We start from the raw sequence: 27,934 nt of genomic DNA, 5'->3' as shown, positions 1-27,934 counted from the left end.
TGTATATAATGTCTTATGTCAGCGTAGCGTGATCGTTAGATAGGTGGTTTGTGTGAGATAACGTCACAATAGAACTGATAAAAAAACTTTATAAGTTATTATTATGTTTTAATGCCACACGAACGCCGGTCCAGAGGTCTGGCTTACTTTTGTGACGCATTCCCGAGAAATTCATTTTACAAACAAGTTGTAGGTTTATAGATCTGTCACGAAGACTGTTATACTTTTGTTTAGTTTCGTGTTCGTTATTTTTCGATGGTTTCTTATTTTTGAAACGATGAAGTATAGGGTCACTTGTTTCTAGCTAGAAGTTCGTGCACATTAGTATCGATCGTATAAGCGATGTCTCTTGTATGTTAGAGGAAGCCATCTGAATCCGTAGACGTGTCTGGTAGATATAGTAACAGTGCCTGTACAAGCTTCGTTTTCCGTAATTTATATACACATATGTATATATATATAAATGTTAAACAACGTAGGTGTAGACTCCGTAATTGTGTTTAGCTCACTAAATAAATGGTAAAAAAAACAAAACATTTCAAATACTTCTCAAGCGATGTCTACCGTTCACTTGTCGTACGATACGTTTAGTGCCATCTATCTACTTTTACATGGTTGAATAATAAAAAATATTTTTTTTTCTTTTAGAAAGAGGAAGAGCATTCCATTAAGTCCAGTACTTCGCGTGGCGTTAATAAATTACAAGGTTAGCTAGAAGGTTTACCTGATTAACGTTAGCAAGATAAAAAGTAGTAAAACTACCTCTCTATAGTGTCATTGTAAACCTTTCAGTTGGACGTTAATGTATATACATATATCTATTGTCAAGTGTTACGCTTTCCTTTAAAGACACTTCATTAATCAACATTCATAGTACACTTACAAAAGTTCTGTGAACGTATGCTTAGCTTAAAGCTTTTTTCTTCATTATTTATGGAAACGAAAATAGTATTTAAACATGTTTCAATATATTTTTAAACTCTTGCTTCAGAGTGATATATAAAACTTGTTATGCCCGTAGATTAGACTGCAGAGCCATTGAACGAGCACATTTTACAACATATTCCTGACCGTAATTCTGAAGTAATTCCTGACCGAATCAATCTTTAATTATATGAACACAATTTGCTACAAATTTGGCCCGCCAGTGGCTCAGCGTTATGTCTGCGGACTTACAACGCTAAAATCCGGGTTTCGATACCTGTTGTGGGCAGAGCACAGATAGCCCTTTGTGTAGCTTTGGGCTTAATTCAAACAACTGCTACAAATTTGTGTGAAATTTAAGTACGTACGATCTGTTGCTCCACAGGTATCGTTTGACCGAGACACATGGCTTCATTTTCTGACACATTACGGTGGTGCCTGTGTTGAACCACTAAACAATTTCCCTAGTTATATGCGTCGTACAATAATTAATCCATGTATTACACAATAGTTTAAATATATATCATGTTCATGTCTGTTTAACCATAAAGGACTACCCGCGTTCGGCACAATCTAATTCTGAATATTACCATTATAAGTTCCCGGATTTACCACTGAGCCACTGATGGTTAATAATAGATATATTAACATATATTTAAGAAAGCAGAAGCATTAATTCATATACTTTAAAATAAAAATAAAATGATGTTTTTTGTTTTTATCTTTTTGTGTGACCGATTCATTGAATTATGGGTGATTAAAATGACATAAGTTATTGAGTTTTCACGATTTTAAAATTGCCTTTTGTTGGCTCTAATAACAAATACTTCTATTTTCAAAGAGAGTTTTGATATTTAGGAAATTGGAGATCGTTTCATATTTATTACGTTCTTACTATTATTATTAATACGTCCTTGAACAGTTATGTTTAAATTAAACTTAAGTAGGTTTTAATAAAACATATCTTTTATTGAAAGTAATAAACATTTTTCGTCCTTATGAAGGAGATGTTGTTATGTAATGGACTGGTCACGCACGTATATAACGTGTTCAGTGTAGCTTTCGTGTATGACAGTAAACGAAAGAACGGCAGTATCTTAACTGTCAATATTCCTGTTTTATCTGTAAGGATAATGCAGCCGCTATATGTATATATATATATAACTCTTTTATTAGTCCAATGTAATGGGCTCAATAAATATATTGTTTTACTTCTCAACAAAAGAGGATGCACTGTATATAAAGTATTTTCTAATGGTGGTATGTAAACTGTTAAGAATTGCTCTAAATATATACATATGTACAGTGGCAAACATAACATGTTACGAGCCTCATAACTCTTGCTTACTACCATTTATTCACATTTAACTTTTGTCCAGTCAGTTAACCCAGAATTGTGGGCGTACTTTAAGCGTTATCTACTCACTGTATCATATATGTGTGTGTTCAAACCATGTGATCAGCTAAATAGGCCTGGGAATAAAGTAAAAAAAAATGCACCCTTTAACCTCACTTCGGGACCCGGTGAATATAAGCCAGTTCATATATAGTTGTCATACTGTTCTGTGTGATAACGTTGTTATCATGCGAGTCACAGAAAATTAAATGGTTAGTTTAGTTTGGATTAAAAAAATCTCTAAATATAGTTGATGTAATTATTTTAAAACTATACGTTTCATACTTTAAGTAACGTTGTTTTCAAACGTTTCGTAATAAAAAATATATTTTATTTTATTTCTTTACTTTGCTTCCACGTAAAACTGTGAATAAGTTAAAATTGACTATTTTAGAGTTTTCCTGTAAAGAAACGACAACATACAAATACGAGATAAGGCAAGTAATTTCGTCGCTAACACACGCAACTGACTGTTCCGGTTGAGTGTCATTTTGTATTATTGTTCGAGTAGCTTTGTGCGAAATTCAAAACAACAACGTATTATTGTTATTTAGTAATTTACTTAGTTTTACCTAATGTTTTTCGATATAGATACAGAATTTTCAGTATTATGGGAGACTTGAGCGTGAACTTCATCTAACCTGTAGTACGTTGGAAGCAGAAACGTGCTATTTTGGGTACATAATTAGGTCTGAGGGAAGGTTCGCAGAGATTCTGATGGGTAAAATCAAATACATAAGAGTTCGAGGCAAGCAGGAATTTGCTTTTCTTGATCACTTTAGGAAATGGATTGGAAATGAAAGCTTAAATTATGAAAGTTGGTGCCAGTAACAAGGAATACATGGAGAACAATGAGGAATTGAGACCGTTAAACTTTGGAATACAGGAAAACACCATAATTTACTTATTGATTTTCTTAGTGGCTAACACGAAAGTTATTTCAATTTTTAATCTGAATTTATTCGTTCTATTAAGTTAATACATAATAAACTCGTCTCCAGAAAGAAAGCGTAAAGGTACCAGTTAAATTCAAAGTCACTTCTTCAAGTGTTACAGTCAATGTATATTATGCAGTTCTAATGGAACATTGAGAGAACTTGCACCTGCACACGAGACACCGATTATGTTTTATTTTTGTTAACTCTGGGATTAAAGTTTATAGAAACTGTTCTAGATTATTAATGTTATAAAGTGCTTGTGGATCCATTCCATGACGTTATGTGGTACAGGTGCAATGTCAATAATAATGTCTGAAACACCTTCAGTTTTACAGTTAATCTTCATAAATACTGCTGAGACCATCTTATGTAGTTTATATAGAAAATGGCTGATTTCATCCAGACATTTTGGCCAGAAGTTTTTTTCTAAGTGTTGTAACAAGCAAGTAGATAAATTTACCCAAAATGACGTAATGTATGGACCTCGTCCGTGGTGAGTGATATACAAATCGAATGAAGATTTCGAAACGCCATCTCCAAAATAAACATAAGGTAGGAGCACTCCATAGGAACCTATCCAGAATTTCAACCCACTGCCTATTAAAATTTTTTGTAAGGAGTATATAGAAGGAGTTTGACGATCAACAGAAAATATCTGTATGCTATATTACGAAAAGTTTTGTGACAGAAATAAACACCAACTAGTAACGCCCTTTTGAATATTCAAGGTGAAATGCTACAACGCAGTTATATTGATTAATACAAACAAATGATCCACCTTGGCTTTGGAACTACTTTTTTATCATTGATCGTGCTCAATTGGATGGTTATAATTACAAACTACTGTCCAGTAATACAATTTAATTTATAACAAGCTCTTACGATTAACGCGGGGTCTGTGTTAAAACACATACATTGACAAGTCTTACACGGGCCATTCACTTTTCTGAATATCGACTTCTCATCACTACAGCCTAGCATGGCCAGGTGGTTAAGGCACTCGACTCGTAATCTGAGGGTCGCGGGTTCGAATCTCGTCTCACCAAACATTAGAAAAACACAGCGTATTAGTTTCGTTGAATATACTAAAATATTAATAGCGCAATTGTTTCAAAACAAACCAAACCAATTAGTAATTGCGCACAGCCAACGTTTCAGAAGAGAATAACATGAACCATTAGATTACAAACTGATGTTCATGTAAACAATTAATTAATATTTTAGTATATTCAACGCAACATACGCTGTGTTTTTCTCTACATTTAACAGGCTGGATTTCTCTGCTTTCGCATTCAATTTTAATTATAAACGTAGTGAAAGATTTTAAAGCTTAGTTTGGATTTTTTTTGTTTTTTTAATTTCGGGCAAAGCTGCACGAGGGCTATATGCGCTAGCCGTCCCTAATTTAGCAGTCCAAGACTAGAGGGAAGGCAGCTAGTCATCACCACCCACCGCCAACTCTTGAATTACTCTTTTACAAACGAATAGTGGGATTGACTGTCACATTATAACGACCCCCTGACTGAAAGGGCGAGAATGTTTGGTGCGACGAGATTCGAACCCGCGACCCTCAGATTACGAGTCGAGTGCCTTAACCACCTGGCCATGCTGGGCCGTTTTTATATGATAAGATTCTTTGTGGCATGACAACAGCAAATGGTTTTCTGTAAGCTGATGATTCCAAGTTACCATTTATTTGTTTTTTGTCTAATACGTCTAGAAAAATGTCCCCAGCTGGTACAGCGGTAAGTCTACGGATTTACCATGTTAAAATGAGGACTTCGTTTTCCCTCGGTAGACTCAACTGATAGCCCGATGTGGCTTTGTAATAAGAAAACACACATGTCTGGAAAATGTAAATTATCTTCTTTTTTTCATTTCCATATGTGAATTGAATTGATGGTTCTTTACTATTAAAATAATTAAAAAATCGTATAGCTTACTTTTGCCATGGCGACACACCAAAAATGTGTCATCTACGTACCTCATTGAAACGTTTGATTTAAACTTAGCTTTACATAAAGGTTCAATTTCAAACACATTCCTTTAAAGGTCGCATGACAAGGTTGAAATGACGTATAATTTATCTCGTTACTTTATTCGATTTTAAATAACGTGAAATTTGAATTTGAATTTAGAAGTTAATTAAATGTTATATATATATATATATTGATTTTATGATACTTGCCAATAAGATTGATGTACACAATTTTCTTTTAAACACAAATATATTTTACATTAAAAACAACAATACAAACTATAATAACGGATATTACAAACAGTGATTTATGTACAACAATTTTACAAGCTTACAAGCAATACTGAATTTTACATCGATTCTGGAACTAAATATTTTATCGAAGATCCAGGTCCACGACGAGCAGGTTTATTCTAAATTGGTATTGTCACACCTCGCTTAAGCTAACTAACTTGGTTGGCCTCACACAGGTTAAAAGCTAACTTCTTACCAAGGAAGATATTTAATATCCTCGCAAAAGAACTAACGGCTGAAGTTGACCGGTTTGTAATATTCAAAATCTATTATCGTTCCTTATCAGATATGTTTAGTTTTCCAATTAATAGACGTTAATCACAGTTATAATTTTCGAGGCCTATAGCACATTGGCTGCAGCGGATCAATAATAATAATCTTACTGTCATTTGGCGCATTGGCCTATATAGTTTAAAACTAGTTTCTAGAACTTTCAACACTGTTCTAAAACACGCCAGCGTTTTCGTAAAATAAATATTGTTGAATCTCACTCTCAGGAATCTTCTACATATTTACAGAACCGGTGGGAATTGTACGATACACATCTAACATTCTAAATCACATGCATTAAAAAACTACACTGAAACAAACGTAGGTACTAAAATAAATGTAAAACAGTAAATGTGTTACAGTGACTTCATAAATAAATTTTCATTTTGTTGATACTAATGTTGATTAACTTGAAATAAAAATGTTTTTCTACACACATTCTTGTTAAATTCAATATATTAACTATTTCGACTGTTGGAATCTACATTTTATTCATTTATTTTCAAGGCATGTGACTGCTTCTTCTACTGGAGATACAGCAAATAAAGATATTACATCAAATGATACAAGTAGGTCGTTCTTTTTATAATTTCTTATTAGTAATTTTCTCTACAAATTCTGTTGAATTTCTAACTGTATGCTTGTTCTTATCTGTGAAAAAATAATGCTTTCGTGCTATAAATTGTGCAACTTCATAATATTATGAACCTATACTTGATACTATGGGTCTGAAAATATTATTGATTTTATGTATTTTTGGTACTGCATGAAACCTTGGCCTAATTAACCTACTTGATACCAATTTCTTTTTCAGAATTAGACTATTCTAATACTTGTTTTCACTTTTTCATGATATTTATTTAATGGATTTTGTTTAATCAATTTGTAAGTACTTATTTTGCCATATGTTCTCCACTCCATTGTCAGAATCACTTAACCATATTTTTATTTTCTTTAAATGATTTTATGATTTTAAAATGAATTTTTGTTGACTGTAATTCGGTTGAAAATTTTCTATAATTTAATGACATTATATGGACTTGTTACTTAACTTAAATTAATTTTCATATTTCTTCCTTATAATTATTAAGTAATCTAAATGCAAAATCTAACCCTTTTTGATACTTCATGTTATTTGCTATTTAGTGTAACATCTGAATTATTAACTATTTTTAGAATTCTCTAGAATTTTCATATATTTGATTTCCTTTTTCTTTCTCAATCAATATTTCAAACTTCTGATATAATCATTCCTTACGTTTCACAATGTTTTTCTTGGAACCAATTCAATAATTGTTTTCACGTTCTTTTGTGGCCACGAAATGTTGATCATTTCTAAACAGTTGTCCACTTTTATTCCTTTAATGTTACTTCTTTCGCATTTCACCAAGAAATATAACTGAAGTGTCTCTTTCAAACTTATTCCTCACTCTTGCAAACGTTTTCGCCATCAGTTCCGTTGGTAGATTCATATATATATATATATATGAATTATCGCCCCCAATATATTATCCAAAACCTATTAAATAATTGAAACCAACGTTTGATATTTACAAAATTTTAAAAAGTTTATTGAAGCTGTGAATGGCGTCCATCTTGAAAATCACATGAAACAACACAAAATTATAAAAGAAATAACTGAAGTTTTAGCTTAACATCGCAGTATTAAATTTCGAAGAATCCCTAGATGTAATCAAATTTAAAATATAAAAAGTTTCAAAGAGAGATAAAGGACCATTGATATTTGGTGTGATGTAAGATATAGGATGAGTAAATACAAAAGTTGTGTAAGCCCCGGCATGGCCAAACGCGTTAAGGCATGCGACTCGTAATCCGAGGGTCGCAGGTTCGCATCCCCGTCGCGCTAAACATGCTCTCCCTTTCAGCCGTGGGGGCGTTATAATGTGACGGTCAATCCCACTATTCGTTGGTAAAAGAGTAGCCCAAGAGTTGGCGGTGGGTGGTGATGACTAGCTGCCTTCCCTCTAGTCTTACACTGCTAAATTAGGGACGGCTAGCACAGATAGCCCTCGAGTAGCTTTGTGCGAAATTCAAAAACAAACAAAAGCTGTGTAACATCATGTAGTAGGAAGAAATGTGTAAGTTAGTAACTAACCCCTGAAGACATCGGAACATCGTAGCCGTTGATTTTAATTAATCAATAAATTTTATACAATATAAATAAGTTTTTTAAGCTAACGTTTGTTTGAGTTTTTCTTTTAATTTCACGCAAAGCTACACAAGGGTTATATGCGCAGGCCGTCTATAAGTTGTCAGTGAAAAATTAGAGGGAATCAGCTAGTCATCACCAATGAATAGTGGGATTGACCTCACTTTATAACTCCCACACAGCTAAAGGGGAGAGGATGTTTGGTGTGACGGGGAATCGAACCCGCGACCCTCTGATTATGAGTCGAGTGCTCTAACCACCTGGCCATAGTGGATTCCCAAATATCAATGCTTTGACTTGATGGCTCGTTGGTGTGGATGCTTGTATGTGCCGAGGGAGACCTATGTTGTTCAATCATTATTAATTCACTGTGAACCAAATATATGGACGCTAAAAATGTCATCCATGGATCCAATCCTCACATCTGCTTTGACAAGCCACTGCCGTTAATATATGTAAATTATTATTATAAAGTGCTATCTTATAAACTCGAAAGCCGTCACAGACATCTAGTTAATATAAAGAGGTTAAAGGAAAGAAGAACACGGACCACACAAAAATATGTTTATTAGTCGCACGATTGATGGTACGTTTGTTTGTTTTTTTATTGTTTTTTTATTTCGCGCACTAGCCGTCCCTAATTTAACAGTGTAAGACTAGAGGGAAGGCAGCTAGTCATCACCACCCACCGCTAATTCTTGGGCTACTCTTTTACTAACGAATAGTGGGATTGACCGTCACATTATAACGCCTCCACGGGTGAAAGGGCGAGCATGTTTGGTGCGACGGAGATTCGAACCCGCGACCCTCAGATTAAGAGTCGAACGCCTTAACCACCTTGCCATGCCGAGCCTTGATGATATGAGTGTACAAGATATTTGTGACCACCTACTGCTGCACAAGACCAGTATGTGTAATATGCTGAAGGAGTGAAAAATCAACTGAACACAAAATTAATTACACCCTGAACCATTCTAACCTAAAAATATGTTTCAGTTAAAAGCTTTATACACACACGCCACACACACACACACACACACAGCAGTAAATTCATTACTTAATGGTGCTGTGGTAATTTAGGGCTGTAGACCAACAAATTCAGTAAGCGCAAGGGCCTTTATCCTGCTAGATTTTGTGGACTGGCTGCAGTCCATAAGCTTATTATAGTTATAAATACAACATGTCAGCTCTCATGTTGTATTGAATGTAAAAACTATGGTGAAAATTAATGGAAAATCATCAACCCTATTAATCGTTGTTTCATATGTCTGTTCACTCCAACAAATGTATATTATGAAGGTGACATAATGCGTAGCAGCTAGGGTTAATCTACACTATACTTTTGTGAGTGGAATAACTAATATATTGAGGTAGACTGTTGTACTTGACAATGATTCCCGCCAGCCCACTGTATGAAAGAGCTCATTTTTTAATGTTTTATGAAGTCAATGATTTGAGATACTGGGTCTAGGTTTGAGTATGTGTGTGTATTTAATAGCGAAGCCACAACGTGCAATTTTTCAGTGTCCACTGAGGAGAATCTAACCCTTTATTTACTGCTGCCCCACCAGGGGACGTCTAAGTTTGAAGACCACGTGAAGAATGCTAGGGTACGACAGGTTCTCAACCCGTGAACACTAGAAGAGACAGTGAGTAACATTATGTGGGCATTTTTATTTTGTGTGAACCTGATGTATTGGTAACAGTTAAAGAACCTATGAAAGCCTTGTAACATTTTGGAAATTCTTCGTTGTCTTCCTTGATGGAATTCTGTGAGAAAATACTTTACCTCTTTCAACACAATATTTCGCAATGTCTTGACTAAGGAATATCTCATATTTGAATCTGAACAAAGCACTCTGGAATATTTTGGAACACAACACTTGAAGATGCTTTTACAAGATGGGTGTCAGGATATTCCACTAGAAGTCGTATTAACGATATTGTTATGGGTAATAAACGCTAATAACAAAGTACAGCCTGTTAGAGGTAAAAGGTGCTAAACAGAGCATGCATGACCTTTTCGAAGGTGCGCATTTCCAGTATGTTTGGGAGCATAATGTATGTACCAACCTGACAATCTAAGTGACACATACGTGTATAGAATCAACATGCCCAGTAGTAAAGTGGAACGATCAGTTTCTTAATGTTCAATTTCTAGTATTCTTTTAAAATGGAACAGTAATTTTGTTCCCATTATTGTGATATATTCGCTTTATTACCATGATACTATAATCAGTTATCACGCGCTTGGTGTGATGTAAGCACCAATTTATATTAAAAAACGTAGTCAGCGTTTTATATTTAAGTAAGACATCTCAAATTAAAACACTGACACTCTCATTCATGGAAAAACAAAACAAAATAATTGCGTACTTTCCATGCAATAAACACATATATAGTGAAATAAAACCAGTACCAACCTGTCCCTTCGTTACGTAAACTGCTATCAACAAAGCACGCTAGTGTTGCTGAACGCTAGGTAGGAGACATAACAGTTCGTCAACAAAACGTGCAAGTATTGTTAAGGGTGAACTGAGAGACGTCATAAAGATGTATCAACAAAACACACGAGTGTTGTTAAGGGTTAGGTAGAAGACGTAAAACAAAATCATCAACAAAGCATCTGACCCCGGGTTACTGAATTTACAACTTTAATATTAGGCTTCAACCAATTATAAATACAAAATCATTACAGATCGGAAGGATCCCCAGAGACAGGAGTATGTCTGCGGACTTACAACGCTAGAAACCGGGTTTCGATACGCGTCGTGGGCAGAGCACATATAGCCCATTGTGTAGCTATGTGCTTAAATTCAAATAAACGAGCGAACAATAGATCGGAAGACATTCCTTGTAATTTTATTTTGTGCATTTTTATTGTAACGTTATTGTTTGATTTGGAGTAAGTCATATGTCAAGGTTACTGTAGCCTTGTTGTTTGATTCTGGGTAAGCCATACGTTAAGGCTATTGTAGCCTTGTTTTTAATTCGTGATATGCCGTACTCCAAGAGTTGCAGAATTGTTGTTTAATTAGCCTCAAATTACATAAGTATGAGGTCTAGTCCTTATTGTATGGAAATATCTATATAACTAATACTCGTGTTTATTGTTTTTGTTAATTCTCTTAAGATCGGTCATCAAATTCATTGAACTTGTATAAACCAAAAATAGATAAATAAAAGATGTTACTTGCGTTATGAAAAATTAGTTTTTATCTTGAATATCTTCGTGAAGGGGTGACAATGTTAAGTAGATGGTAGCTTTAAGATGGTATTATTATTATTAGAAATATCTTCATTTTTATCTTGAATATCTTCATGAAGGGGTGACAATGTTAAGTAGATGGTGGCTTTAAGATGGTATTATTATTATTAGAAATATCTTCATTTTTATCTTGAATATCTTCAAGAAGGGGTGACAATGTTAAGTAGATGGTGGCTTTAAGATGGTATTATTATTATTAGAAATATCTTCATTTTTATCTTGAATATCTTCGTGAAGGGGTGACAATGTTAAGTAGATGGTGGCTTTAAGATAGTATTATTATTATTAGAAATATCTTCATTTTTATCTTGAATATCTTCATGAAGGGGTGACAATGTTAAGTAGATGGTAGCTTTAAGATGGTGTTATTATTATTAGAAATATCTTCATTTTTATCTTGAATATCTTCAAGAAGGGGTGACAATGTTAAGTAGATGGTGGCTTTAAGATGGTATTATTATTATTAGAAATATCTTCATTTTTATCTTGAATATCTTCATGAAAGGGTGACAATGTTAAGTAGATGGTGGCTTTAAGATGGTATTATTATTATTAGAAATATCTTCATTTTTATCTTGAATATCTTCGTGAAGGGGTGACAATGTTAAGTAGATGGTGGCTTTAAGATGGTATTATTATTATTAGAAATATCTTCATTTTTATCTTGAATATCTTCGTGAAGGGGTGACAATGTTAAGTAGATGGTGGCTTTAAGATGGTATTATTATTATTAGAAATATTTGGTGTTATAGTTCTAAACAGAACGTAGAACAAAAACATCTGAAAAACAATTGGTACATAAAGTACTGATCTACTGGTGTTTGAAGTGGGTCGACTTTCCCAAACATTGTACATACACATTGTGCTCTGAAATTAACAGTTTTGGTGATGACAAGAAACCCACCTGAAGTAAAAATGTAATCTCAAAACGGCTGGTATGGGTATTAATACTTTTATTAAACTAGAATAGATAACAACATTTCGACCTTCTTAGGTCATCTTCAGGTTAACAAAAAGGGTTTGCGGGTATATATTCTTGACAACATTCAGATCTTCAGATTTTTGACCAACATTAGTGTTGGAAAGTTTAATAAGATTTTACATAAAGTAAACGTTGATCGAATTTTAACTCGTGCTACTCGAATTCCTTTTCATACAGATCTCTGTTTCTTTGTTAACCTGAAGATGACCTAAGAAGGTCGAAACGCTGTTCTCTACTTTAATAAAAGTGTTAATAGCCATATCAACCATCTTGAGATACATTTTAATACTTTTGGTGTTAATACCAAGTCTACAAAAGAAAGGGACTTATATTTAACAGTTATAAATAAGTACTTTAACATAAACGAGTAGTTTAAAATCTCCCCTTCCCCCACAAAAAATAATAAAAAATGAGCGAAAAGAAAACATTTCCGTAATCCATGAGTCGTTAGAAATAATACGTTGTTTTAAAGAATTCTTTGTCACTTCAGACAATTATTTTAACAGATGATTACAATACCGTTTTAAGTGTTATCTTAACAGGTTTACAATATTATTTTTATAATTGAACTCCAGAAAAAGAGGTGTTAATTGGCGAAAGCAACATGAAATACCACGTACTAAACTCAGCTGGTGGATTACGGATTTGAATGCTAAAAGCTGGCGGAGTCATTGGAAATTAATAAATCTGTTATTCGCTGCTTTACTTTATCGGGATTTTTTTTTCACGAATATAAGTTGGAAAATTGTTGTAATCCTGGACGAGGCACGAGTATGGGTTAGGGATAATATCCAAAAATGGGTATATACATTGAACTTCCTATTTAAGAACGCAAATAGAACGTTGCGTAGTTTATGAAACAACCAAAACAGAAACAACTTTTTTAACATATGATGACAGTGATACCAACGGTTTGAAAATATAATATTGTTGGTCTTTGTTTTTCACGCTACGTAACGGGTTATCTGCATCCTGTTCGCTGAAAGGAATCGAATTACGGATTTTAGCGTTATTCCATAAACTCGGCCCCTCCCTCACACCAGATAGTCTAGGAGATAAATGTGATAGCAGTTGTATGAAGGATTTTAAAATGTAACAACAACAGAATATTTGTTGTCAAGAAAAATTAGTTAGTATAAATGTGTAGGAGTTGCCAAGGAAACTATGAATAAGTAAATGTTTGTAAGTTAACAGAGAAGAAGAAGAAAAACTGGTTCGATTTTAAATTTGTGATGATATTCTGTTCTGTATTAAAATAGTTATGGAAATTTGATATTATCAGCAAACGGAAGGAAAACACCATGGAAGAATCGATGAATCGGCGAAGTAAATAATTAAAAACTGAATAGAAGAGTAAGTTCGCTAGGTACTAAACTTTATCATGTTGTAAAGCTGTTGTTTTGTGTATTAATGCAAATTACGTCGAATTAATTTTGAACTCAACACTTTCACCCACAATATTATTGTTACTGATAACTCTCCCAAGGCAGATCATGAAAGGTTAAACACTGAAGAGAAGACCCCTTCGACGGAGCTTCCACCTGGACCCGTAACGATTAATGCCGCACACTATCAGCTAGGGACTTTTGTACACAGAATCTTTGGATCATTTTACACGTTTTTTTGTGTTTTTTTTCGACAGTCGCAAGTCACACAAGGAGTAGTTTAGTTAGTCCCTAATTTTGAACTGGTAGACTAGGAGAGAACGAGCTAGTCAACAAACCTTCCACTAACTCTTGAATTGCTCTATTTGAGAAATGGGAATTGACTGTCACTCTTATAACATATCCTAAGTGTGTGTAACGCGATTTCATGGCAGTGGGACTCGAATTGAGGACGTATACGGTGTTTACTCATTGAAATACAACTGTAAATATATTTTTGGAATATAGGTGGCAGTGTTTTTTTAAGGGTGATTGATTACCGATAAAAGGTACCTAAACTATTAGCTCTTTGCTTACAGTGTTACATATGAGTATGGATAATAAATGTGTTGACCGAGTCACATTACAGATATTTAACTCAGACGGTTTAGGTTTCTTAGGCTTCTTTAATTGGAAATGCTATACAAATGATTTTTTTTAGGTTGCTATTTATAGTCAACCCTTTGAAACTTAGCATTTCTTACGTAATCTAACACTTATGAAGGGTGAAATCTGACAATTCCGTGTTGTTGGGCATAATAAGTCGCGGAACGTGGCCAGAAGAATTGCAAGGTGTTCGGTGAGTAAAACGAAAAGTGACCTAAGCCGTAGCGTAGAAAAGAGTGTGAAACGAGGAAGTATGGTGTGAGAAAAGGGGGCGTTTAATATTTAATGCTTTATATTGCCCTTCCCTTGTGCTAAGGCTCATCGGGAGATACACCGATGACTTAAGAGTCTGGAAAATATTGATCGGCGCGACGACTCCACGTTTGGCAAGTTGCCAACTCCTGCTTAACGTAGATCTACTGAATCGTTTTACAAGGCAAGCAACTTTACTTCCCGTCCTTCTCTTATCTGCCTGTCTCTCTACAGCCATTTTTCGCCGTAATCTTTACATTCTTATTCCGCAATGGAATCATACACTCAGTGAAAGTTTAGCCTTCTTTCTATTCTACTTTTTATTATATTTTTAGAAACTACATTTGCATTTCAGACTTGGCGCTTTTTGTGAGCACTTTGACCCCTTTACCGAGGTAATAATTTTAATTTTGATAAAAAGTTTGCATTTTATAACCTGAATTAAAAGTCTGTGGCATTTATAAGTTAAGTATTGAGAAAACAAAAACAGATAAGTAGATGGAAAAAGAGGACTAAAAGATAGATAGAAAGAAGGATGGAGAAATAGGTAGGTAACTGAACAGATGAAAAGAAGAAAATATCAAACGAAAGCATTTCATCAAACTAAAATTATTGTTTGTTTTTACTTGAGGTTTGAAAAACCATGAGTAATAATTACCCTTATCACTAGATGAAATTAATCAAAACAAAAAAAACACGTTAATAGTATGGTTGTGTTACTTTAATTCATAGCTTTGATTTATGTGTCGCCTTAGATGCTGCTTTCCGATTAAAACTAAATTCTGGAGAAATTAAATATACCTATAACATTTACGACAGTGCTAATTCTGTTAGAATTACGCAAATAAATACGCCATATCACTTACGATAGCGCTGGTTCTGTTAGACTTACCCGAATAAATACGCTATATTATTTACGATAGTTCTGGTTCTGTTAGACTTACTCGAATACCTGAATAAATACGCTATACTATTTACTTTACCGCTAGTTTTGTTAGACTTACCCGAATACCTGAATAAATATGATACTACATCGATAGGCTTCATTTTTTAAGTATTAAAATATTTAACAAAGTAAGAATTTTGCCGCAGAAATCTTGATTTAATCTACTGTGAAAAAAAAAAAGAAGAAAATATAATGCCCTCTTGTAGCACATCAAAATGTCCTGAAACTTACAACGCCAGAAACCGGGTTTCGATACGCGTGGTTGGAAGAGCATAGATAGCCTACTGTGTAGCTTCTTGTTTAACCTTAAATAAAATGAATATAAAAACTATCAAATTATACCTAAGTCGCCACGCTTGATTGTACAAGAGGAATAGAAAGGTAACTTAGTTTCTGCTACATACTGAGGCAAACCGTCTAAAACTAATCTTATTTATTGTTAAGAGATGTTTATATCGGTAGCTTAAAGTTTATGTTTCCGCCACAAACACTTAAAAGCCATTAAATAAATAAGCCGGTTGTACAAAACTAAGTTTTTTCAGAATCGAATAGAAACTAATACAGTTATTTTACAAGAAGTTAAGACTATATCGGAACAAGATTCGTGTCACTGGCTATCTTACCCAGAAAAGAAATAGAAATCGTTTGGAAACTACAATGCACAGAGCAGTTAAAAAGCTATCTGAATTTTAATACAGTTCACCTATGTCAAGGTAATCTCACTGTCACAGAATAACTTCAATCATCCTCCGAATCTGTTTTTTATGCAAATAAGGTATCTGGTGATATATCACTTATGGTGAAATGTAAATAATCGGTAATTTTGCCTAAACTATTAAATCAAAATTTTGAGCGTTCATGACGTTTTGTATTCGTATTTACTACAAACAGCAAAGGCAGTCTGACATAGATGTTATATACCTAAAATGAAGCTGTTGGTAAAGTCTTGGAGTATTCTCGACCTGTCTGATATTGTAGTGTCTGGAATCACGTTAAAGGATGTAACGCGTTCTTGTATATGCGTTAAGGTTTAAATTCCAAATATCATGTAGATCTTATTAATGCCAATTCCATCTTCTCCAACGAGCGTGTCTACCTACGAAGCAGGCGTATCTTTTATTAGGTTGAATTCGGGAACAATTATACCAGTGTACAAAGACTCATTGAATGTATGTTCTATAATATATGCCTGTTGTTGATTGTATTATTTCGTAACTAAAGATGTAAAGGTCAGTATTTTCACCAATATCTATTTCAATTGTTATCAATCTATCACCACTGCTTCACGTGTCATGTTTGATATAAAAATGAATATGGCCACATTCTCTCCAGATAAGCATAAGCTTATTACTATTATCTAGCTGCGTGGTGAAGCACGATGCACCTGAAAATATAAAATTACTTCACGTGCCGTACATCTAAAGAATCTACTTTTGACACTCTTGCAAGCAAGCAAGTTGTTTTATGTCTTGCTGTGAGCAGAACACGCTTCACTGGATATCTGTTATACAGATCAGTCTATTGAAATATATCTTACTTGGCAACTAAATGCGACTATGAACATCTGAATCAAATTCGGAACAGGTTTTGTTCGAGTGCAACGAGCCAAAATCGCATGTGTTGTAAATGATTGTTTCCTTAATTCAAATGTCACACCAATTGTGCCATTGGATTGAAAGCAGTTTGATGTTCTGCTGATGTTTTGAAATACTGGCAGGTAATTCACACCCTTCTTTCACTGGCCATCTCTCATTCTTTTGTGATCGTTCACACGAGTGAAATATCCTAATATGTTGTTTTCTAGTCTATCCATGTTGATGAACAATTTGGAAATATTTAAAGTGATGAATAAGACGAGGTTGTGTATGTGTGTGTATTTTTCTTATAGCAAAGCCACATTGGGCTATCTGCTGAGCCCACAGAGGGGAATTGAACCCCTGATTTTAGCGTTGTAAATCCATAGACTTACCGCTGTACCAGCGGGGGACGCAAGGTTGTACCAGATTATATATATACTTCATATCATATGACTGACCATCTTATATCTGATTTACATACAATAAACCAAGAACACCATCATTAAAGCAGACCAGAGTAAACCACTTTAACGTGTATATTTTGAGATTTTTACCCCAAATTTGAAGGACGGTTTGAACTCCAAACACTAAGATTACTCTTCCCATATTATTGTAAAGTTCGAAATATCTTAAAATGCTATTCATTGGCTTAAATTTAAGAGCACTTAATCGCTTTAGTCGTAAAGGGTGAACGTCTCATAATGTTAGGGTTGCGGGAATATTAAAGTTAGAATATTACTACATTGCTATTACGTTCGGCCATCAAATACGTAATAAAAAAAAAAGAAAACAAAATATATAGAATAATAGATGTGAACTATCAGACCATGAGGCATCTCTTTTTTCTTTAAGTAGCATCTCTCTGCTCTTTCTTCTTTAAGTAACATCTCTCTGCTCTTTTTTCTTTAAGTAGCATCTCTCTGCTCTTTCTTCTTTAAGTAACATCTCTCTGCTCTTTCTTCCTTAAGTAACATCTCTCTGCTCTTTCTTCTTTAGGTAACGTCTCTCTGCTCTTTCTTCTTTAGGTAACGTCTCTCTGCTCATTCTTCTTTAAGTAACATTTCTCTGCTCTTTCTTCTTTAAGTAACATCTCTCTGCTCTTTCTTCTTTAAGTAACATCTCTCTGCTCTTTCTTCTTTAGGTAACGTCTCTCTGCTCTTTCTTCTTTAGGTAACGTCTCTCTGCTCTTTCTTCTTTAGGTAACGTCTCTCTGCTCTTTCTTCTTTAGGTAACGTCTCTCTTCTTCTTTTCTCTCTGCTCTTTCTTCGTCTCTCTGCTCTTTCTTCTTTAAGTAACATCTCTCTGCTCTTTCTTCTTTAAGTAACATCTCTCTGCTCTTTCTTCTTTAAGTAACATCTCTCTGCTCTTTCTTCTTAAGTAACATCTCTCTGCTCTTTCTTCTTTAGGTAACGTCTCTCTGCTCTTTCTTCTTTAAGTAACATCTCTCTGCTCTTTCTTCTTTAAGTAACATCTCTCTGCTCTTTTTTCGTTTCTTGAAGTATTTCTTGTAGTCTCTCTTAATCTTTCTTCTTTAAGTAACATCTCTCTTAATCTTCTTAGAAGTAACATCTCTCTGCTCTTGGCATCTCTCTTCTTTCTTCGTAAGTAACATCTCTCTGCTCTTCTTCTTAGAGTAACATCTCTCTCTTTCTTCTTTAGTGGCATCTCTCTTCCTTAGAGTAGCATCTCTCTGCTCTTTTCTTCTTTTAAGATAACATCTCTCTGCTCTTTTTTTCTTCTTCCTAAGTAACATCTCTCTGCTCTTCTTCCTTAGTAACATCTCTCTGCTCTTTCTTCTTTAGGTAACGTCTCTCTGCTCTTTCTTCTTTAAGTAGCATCTCTCTGCTCTTTCTTCTTTAAGTAACGTCTCTCTGCTCTTTCTTCTTTAGGTAACGTCTCTCTGCTCTTTCTTCTTTAGGTAACGTCTCTCTGCTCTTTCTTCTTTAAGTAACATCTCTCTGCTATTTCTTCTTTAAGTAACATCTCTCTGCTCTTTCTTCTTTAGGTAACGTCTCTCTGCTCTTTCTTCTTTAGGTAACGTCTCTCTGCTCTTTCTTCTTTAAGTAACAATCTGACAGAAGAAATCAGTTGTGTAGATCTTTCACAAAATAAATTTCGTTATTCAAAATTCACTGAAGCTGCACAATTTTTTTAAATCATTACAAATAAGATGGATTACGTTTAGCTACTATTCCATGAGTGTATGCCCATATCTGAGATATGTCATTACACGCATTTAATAACAGCGTGTACTTCAATTGGTTGTTTAGGAAAAAAAAAAAACGTATTGGTTGCTTAGAATACTGTTATAAGCGACAATATCAACATAATAACATGATTCTGGATACCTAAATTGTATTTGTCAGAATGAATCTATATGAGTCAATATGGATCGAAAAATTGAGATACAGTTTCGAGTTATTACCTCCTAACAAATAATTTCTTATGGAATCAGTTATTTTGCCATGTTGTATTATATAGGGCGTTCGGAAAGTCACTGTGCAGTTTTGAAAGCAGTGATAACAGCATTCATTCGGTGTATTTCAAGTCAGTAACTGACAGCGGTGTTTAGAAACAAAATAAGAAGGATCCAGGCCTGTATTGATGCCAACGGGGGTCACTTTCAACATTGTTTATAATTGTCATTGATATTTACCTCCTGTATTCTGTATTGAAACATTTCTGTTAATAAATATATAAGTGTACAGTGACTTTCCGAACACCCTGTACATCGAACTATACCATAGTGAATAACATTTCTCTGGTCAAACAATTTGCAAATTAATATGAAATAAAACTGATAAAGTAAAAAGAGTTGCAATCGTGGTTTTCTTCTAATAAAGAGAAATATATAATTAGTTTCTCATGCGTGCCTGTAACTCTGATAAATAATTAGGTATATGGATTTTTCCCAACACAATAATTAAGTTGTGTTACTTTTTAATATATTTACATTTATTAAAATTGTCAGTTAAAGGTTGTAATATAGTGTTTACGGCATACAGAAGTGATCGAAAGTAAAACTTCTGTTAAAACGATTACTGTAAGAAGCTATAAATCACGTATGTATACGCTATGTAAACGTAGTGCCTGTGGTTACAGTTTTGCCCTAGCTCTAAACTTACTGTAACAGCTACAAGAGATATTGCACAAAAAATCTGAAAGACATTTTCATTTATAAAACAGAAGTACAATCTTAATATCTTAAATATTTAAAAAATTAAATAACGTTACATGTTATTAGTTATGAAAGACGCTGCTGTATTAGGCTTAGAGAAGCTATAATACTTAATCTGGTTTTTCAAATGCTTGATGTAGAAAGTTTAAATTATTATACTGAATAAAATAACATAAATTAAGACATCATAAGTGTATTCAGTAATAGAATTTAAGATATATGCTGAACATACACAAAGAAAACAACAGATACAAGAATTTAAAAAGCAATAAAAAGAAATTAACTCAGGTATTTAAAAGTTACGTTTCAAACACCTGTTCTGTATAAACTGTGGTGTTAATAACTACTGTTTTGTATGTTTCACTGTATAAACTGTGGTGTTAATAACTACTGCTTTGTATGTTTCACTGTATAAACTGTGGTGTTAATAACTACTGCTTTGCATGTTTCACTGTATAAAATGTGGTGTTAACAACTACTGCTTTGTATGTTTCACTGTATAAACTGTGGTGTAAAAACTATTGGTTTGTATGTTTCACTGTATAAACTGTGGTGTTAATAACTACTGCTTTGTATGTTTCACTGTATAAACTGTGGTGTTAATAACTACTGCTTTGCATGTTTCACTGTATAAAATGTGGTGTTAACAACTACTGCTTTGTATGTTTCACTGTATAAACTGTGGTGTAAAAACTATTGGTTTGTATGTTTCACTGTATAAACTGTGGTGTTAATAACTATTTGTTTGTATGTTTCACTGTATAAACTGTGGTGTTAATAACTACTGCTTTGCTTGTTTTACTGTATAAATTATGATGTTAATAACTACTGCTTTGTATGTTTCACTGTATAAACTGTGGTGTTAATGACTACTGCTATAAAAACAGTGGTTAAGCCTATGTTCAAAGCTTTTTGTTGATGCTGAAGGTTAACCGACTTATGTTGATTTGAACAGCTTTATTTGTATTTTTCTGTTACAGGAATATAATAAACAAAATCACCAAAATGTAAGTTATCTATTCCAGCCTTCATTATTCCTAGTCTTTTGCCGTAAAAACGTGTTCCGCTCTTTGTCGCCCTGATTGCACGTTAATAGTGATCTTCAAATCCCAGTATTGTGTCAGAGTAACCCCAAAGTAGCTGTTGAGTAGATGTTTCCTCTAGTCTGTTAGTTAGCAGCTACAGACGGTTATGCGTAAATATTGTGTTGTGTAGCTTGGAACAAACATTTTGAAACAAACAAATACTAGAACTAAAATTTTATCACAGTAAAAAAATATGTTCAGAAATGTTAATACCTAAATATTAAGAGAGAGAACTGGAAAGCATAATAATGTTTGTACGGGTTAAGATTTTGAACTTACATTTAATCGATCTACTGATGAAAGTAATTCTAAAAAAAGTACCCCAATAATGCACAGATAGTTTTCTTCAGCTTATTATCATGAAATTATCATAGGAACTTACCTTTCAGATGATATGGAACCTCATAAAACATCAAATCGCAATAAGGTTTCCACTAGTGAATAAAACTCACCTGCAAATATTTGAAAATGGTTAATGTCTATCAAACTGATAAATGTGAACGTATCGGTGACCACGTGCGTTTCAAGTATCAAACAGACAGTCCTGCCAGTATGGGCAGTAGAACCGTGGGGGGATACTTTCAATCATCGGAGCTCCCCTTCCCCAATTGACATTTGCTTTTCGCTGCCTGACAGAAAGGGATTAGAAGATTCTTTTAAACGATATTAAAAATGAATTTTAATTTTCTTGACTTAAATAGTGTTATAATCGTTCATATAATCATACTTAAGTAGTGTTATAATCGTTCATATAATCATACTTAAATAGTGTTATAATCATTCATATAATCATACTTAAGTAGTGTTATAATCGTTTATATAATCATACTTAAATAGTGTTATAATCATTCGTAAAATCATACTTAAGTAGTGTTATAATCGTTCATATAATCATACTTAAATAGTGTTATAATCATTCGTAAAATCATACTTAAGTAGTGTTATAATCATTTGTAAAATAAAAGAAGTTTAGATGTTGATATCTTGATGTTTGATCGGATAAACAGGAGAACTGGTGTCAAGTATTTCTTTCTGTTATAACTTTTTAAATATCTGACGGCAGTTTTCTGTCTTTGCTATGAGTTTGACAAAATGTTATTTAAGAATAATGCTTTAAAAAGTGGAATTCACTGGTGGAAAAGTATATTTTAATTTGAATTGTGATAAATGGAAAACATTAAATGAGCGACAGGATGCATTAGTAAGTGAAGCAAGTAATAAACAGACTGTATATCAATTAAACTACATTAGGTTAGGTAGGTATGAGTATTTACAAAATCAGTGGTACTGTTCCAACTACACCCACAATGTTTCCAGTGCCGTGAAATACGGAACGCTAATAAGCACGAGCCTTTTTCGAATACGTTAAAGGCGAGGCTGCCAGGTACTGAGGCCTATTTCTGCTCAGTTATATCTTTGTGTTGTATTACAGGTTAATTCCAACTAATCACTTTATCATGTCAGGACACTTTATGAACGAAGAAGTTCCAGTTCTGGGGTTTCAGATAAAGCTCATTATTTTCTAGCCTCAGACACGATCTTTGTGTTTTCAAGGCTTTCTAGATATAACAACTGGCTGTTGAAATAGCATGACACAAAAACTGTAATGTTTTTTTTAATATGGCAAATACTAAAATATTTCTTCGTGTTTCTTTCTCCGCGTTTGGCTCAGCGTTAATCTTTAATCTTGAACACTAAGGACTTATAAAGCCATAATTTAGGATTCGATTCCTGCAGTGGACACAACACATCACGCAGCTTTGAGCTCAAGATTAAGTAACAAAACTTTCTCATTTATTTACTTTTAATATGCTTACGAATTTGTTACTGATGAAAAAAAAAAGAAGAGAGACGGATAAGCAGCGTCCTCTAGAAGGTTCTAAGGAAGGCTGAAAGTAATAATGTTAAACTTCGTAGGTAAACTCATATAGCATGTGAGAGTCAAATAATAGTCAAGTAGAGTGTAATATTACAACTATAAAAAATAGTTAATCTATAATGCGCTATCGTCAAGTAACAGCACAACTTGAAGAACCTTGTAATATTATTACGGCATTATAGTAACTACTTACATTCACTTCAATCACTACACTCTGTCTTTTATAACACCAATAATTAAATAAAAATAATTATTGTAAGGCACTAAGTGTTCTAAATTCCTTTCCTATTAGGGCCTGGCATGGCCAAGCGCGTAAGGCGTGCGACCCGTAATCAGAGGGTCGCGGGTTCGCGCCCACGTCGCGCTAAACATGCTCGCCCTCCCAGCCGTGGGGGCGTATAATGTTACGGTCAATCCCACTATTCGTTGGTAAAAGAGTAGCCCAAGAGTTGGCGGTGAGTGGTGATGACTTCCCTCTAGTCTTACACTGCTGAATTAGGGACAGCTAGCACAGATAGTCCTCGAGGAGCTTTGTGCGAAATTCCAAAACAAACAAACAAATCCTTTCCTATTAAGTTAATACACAATTCATTTGAATAAAAACATCAGTAACAGACGATATACTGATTATATTATGAAATTATTGGGAAATGCTTCAGGCAAATGTCTTTGCAAATAATCATTCCACAAATATTAAGTAGTTCCAAATAAATACTGCTGCTGGCTAAACAAAAACTGTCTTGTAACGTGGCAACAGTTCCACAAACATCATTGTTGTTTATTTAATGTTAGCGCGCCCTCTCTTGTACAATTCAGAACGAGAATTCCCTGCTGGATGATATTTCTTTTAAATCGAATGAATGAGTCGTCATTTAAAAGAGCGTGAGTTGAGTGTCGTAACAGAGGGACTCTTTATAATAGTGATTGCATGTTTTGTGTTTCTCCCCTTTCGTTGATGCTTATTTAACGCATTTTCTTTGTAATGTTTCGTTGGTTACCTTGTTTCGCAGAATAAGTTAACATAAGTCTTATCATGTAGCTAGCACGTGGTTTCGCTAAACAAAATTTAAATAAACGCTTTAAGAAACGTACCTTTAAAACTGTTATATTCAAGCCACCAATATTATTTTTTTGTTACATGCAATATTTGTGTTTTGGGTTTAAATATATCTACATACCCACACACATGTGTATACAGAGCGCTTCAACCAATATGTTTTTTTTTTTTTTTTAATTTCGTGCAAAGCTACTCGAGGGCTATCTGCGCTCAACCAATATGTTTAGGCCCGGCATGGCCAGGTGGTTAAGGCACTCGTATCGTAATCTGAGGGTCGCCGGTTCGAATCCCCGTCGTACCAAACATGCTCGCCTTTCAGCCGTGGGGACGTTATAATGTGACGGTCATTCTCACTGTTCGTTGGTAAAAGAGTAGCCCAAGAATTGGCGGTGGGTGGTGATGACTAGCTGCCTTTCCTCTGGTCTTACACTGCTAAATTAGGGGCAACTAGCACAGATAACCCTCGTGTAGCTTTGCGCGAAATTAAAAACAAACCAATATGTTTAAAACAAAGTTCTGGCCATGTTTGAACCAGTGGTTAATGTGCCTGAACTATGAATCCAAGGTTTCTTTGTTCACGTCTCGTTGCTGAAAAAACAAACAACCTCAGTCCATACTTTGAGGCCGTCAGTACGGTATAATAACGTCAATCAAATCCCACTAGTGAGACAAACAAGAGTATCCTTACTGATGGGTACTGATGACTGGCTAACTTCCCTGTAGTAAGTCGATTCCTGATGGTGATTATCTGTCTTTTCTGTATTAGTAAGTTGATAGGTGTTGTTGATTAGCCTGTTGCCTTCCCTGAAGTTAGTTTAAAATTATAAAAAAAGTTTGTTAAATAGCCTTTTTATAGATTTTCGCAAAAATTCTAAACAGTAGTTGAAACTTGTTCAGAATAAATTGAAAGTTTCACCTGGTTTATAAAACAAAACACTTTCTTGGTTCCAAGAGTTTATAAACTGTAAAAAACTACATTATTTGTAGAGCTTATGAACTAAGCATACTTCTTAACTCCGAGAGTTTAGAAACTGTAAAACGAGTTACGCACTATTTGTATAATTTAGACAAAACAAACCGTCGGATCACTACAAAACTTATACATAGTTAAACAGTTCACTTACTGCTCTTAAAATTCAAGAATAAAGGACGCTGATTGGCTCTGTTTTTGTAAAGCATAAACAAATCTATTAGTGTTAGCAGTGTTCTTCCGGAAGAGTCTAAAGCACCGTGATTAGTTAATAAGGAATTTTTCAGATAAAATTCACTTTACTACTGTTTTGGTATTGTTAAAATCAAGTACTAAGGTAACGGTGTTTAGTAAAAAGATGTACCTTAATTAACTACAAGTTTTATGAAGAAAAGGTCCTGGTTTCGTGAGTAAAGTTAGAAATATGCATACATATTTCTTTGTAGCAGTGAAACCATCGTTAAGATACTATTTTATAATCAAAATCTAAGAAATCGCTAACTTATGCTGGGAGGATATGAATAAAGAAACTTTGTGTTGAAAGGCTAATTATGAGGTGTGTTTTCTCTGCATTATATTTTGATAGACAGTGTTCTCTTTAGATCGGATTAGTAGATGAGATGTCATATCAAAAATAATTATTTATTGTTACTGAATAGTTTGTTAAGTTGAAGTCGGTTGGAATGGGGAGTTTCTTATAGCAGTGACTGACACTTTTGGTTCTCTGCAAGTTTTCTCGTCAAATCAGCTACAGCACTTTACAAAAAAATCGTTTCGCCATCCGAAGATTAGATTAGATCCAGCCAAATATTGTTTTTCTGTAGACGAAACACGGCTTACTATTCGACCAAATGTGATCGATGCTAGTGAAGGATCTGAACAGCATATTTTTCCCACTGAGTGCCATTACTTTCGACTCTTGGTTGGAATAGACAAACAGAAGCGATTGTTTCCCTCCCATAGCACGGTTGTGTTTTTCAGTTGAAAATTAGTTTTTCGTTTTTGATTTTCAAAACCAGCTCCATAGGAAAAAAAAATTAATTGTATAAAAACGTATTTTGTACTTCTAGGCATTACGTGCTTCTTGGCTTCACTTTCATGATTTACTGAAAATTTTCAAATTGTCTTTTCTACTCAAAACATTTGGTAATATATTTGAGAGTGGAATAGTGTTTGCGCGGAATGGTGTGATTTAAATCCAATATCCTTGACACAGCACTTAAAGCATTTTTATAGGACTTGTAGAGTGGTTAGAAAAATCGTCTTACCAGAACCTTCATTACCTTCTTAAAATTCTTAAGAGAACACTGATATCAATACCTTCGAAGTGTCTTATTACTGTAGATTTTTTTTGAACCACTAGGACTCAACGGAAGTTATCTCTTCTCAATGATTATCAGAAGAAATGTCCTTATATCTTTATTTACTATGTTTGCTTACTATGTTATCAAAGTAGTTTAGAGAAACCTCCTATAATCTGTAGAATTTCTCAGAATCTTGAAACGTTAGTTTTTATGCTTAGATATCTGTTAAAGTACCTGGTTTTATCATGTCAAACCACCTTAAATAAAGTGACTTTTTATTGTAGTGCTTATTTTTATTTGTCTTCCATCGTGTTAAGATGTCTAGACAATGCTGTATATGTTCAGATCAAATCCATATAATACATTTCTTTTTGGGTTATGTATTTCAGAAACCATATAATAATTTACCTTTTTACCTGGAGAGGAATAACAAAGGTTAAATAATGTAATCATTCTCTATTTCCGAACGAGTTACAATCGATTTGTAAATTCTATCAATGATAAATGTATTTCGTGTGTATTATATTATGTTTTTATATAAGTGAACAAAACAGTTTTGCGTGTTTAACGTTTTTGAGATTATTATATTGAATTAATTTTAACGTTTCGCCTCTTTTATTGACAAGTCTGAATCATGTTTGCCTTCAGAATTTTAAGTATGTTCTGACAAAATCTGAATTATACTTGCTTTCAGTAATTTGCATACATGTTTGAAACATTTCGTAAATGAATATTACAATATTGGTTCACCAGTTAGTAAGGTTTATTACATTATCTTTTCATATAAAACAAATCCCGATACCTCTTTAGAATTCCCTTAGGCTGCTCGGCGGTGAGTTATAAATATTATAATTTTAAAACTGTGGATACATTTCCCGAGCTTAACATAGTACATCTAGCTCATTGGGCAGCTTTATGATCAACAACAAACACTTTTGAATACACTCATTTGAGATGGCCTTTAAGGTGGTTTCTTTGTCTCATATCACGATTCAGTGGAGCTGCAACTTGTACAGGGGTAAGAGTGACCTTTAGCCTTAAGGTGATAATTTTTACTGCTTCATATCTTATCTGCTTATTCTTTCGTTGACGAAGTTAAAGGCTTTTTGATAAATCACTTCCAAAACTTGATTACACTTCTTCCATATTTTAAATATATATAACTCTTATTAGTGAAACGTGTGGAACTATTTCTGACGACATATATAACTCAATTCTTCATCGTTTTATTGGTTCTTCGTGTTTTGTTTTAAAACACTTCTTGTGAGTCAGATTTGTTTTTAAATGCAAGATAATTCTTATCGATATATTTTAGAAACATTAGAAACAACAATCGTAAAACGTCTGTGTACAATTCGTTTCTTTTTATGTTTACTTTTTCAATTAAATAGTATGTAAATATATAATATTTTGTGAACATCAGAAACATGGTTTGG

General features: G+C 33.9%; 1 protein-coding gene across 1 annotated transcript in view; it reads left to right on the top strand.

The window, feature by feature from the left end:
• Nucleotides 1-27,934, top strand: part of LOC143223485 (protein still life, isoform SIF type 1-like) — a 422,725-nt gene that overhangs the window by 163,757 nt on the left and 231,034 nt on the right. Inside the window, exon 4 of the mRNA XM_076451534.1 lies at nt 6,308-6,369. The gene's annotated coding sequence lies outside the window, so the exon portion shown is untranslated. The remainder of the gene's footprint in view (nt 1-6,307; nt 6,370-27,934) is intronic.

Source organism: Tachypleus tridentatus, chromosome 8 (genome assembly GCF_004210375.1).
Source record: "Tachypleus tridentatus isolate NWPU-2018 chromosome 8, ASM421037v1, whole genome shotgun sequence".
In the NCBI taxonomy this organism is placed as follows: domain Eukaryota; kingdom Metazoa; phylum Arthropoda; class Merostomata; order Xiphosura; family Limulidae; genus Tachypleus; species Tachypleus tridentatus.
Note: the sequence above shows the minus strand (reverse complement) of the source record. Positions and strands in the feature narration are given on the sequence as shown.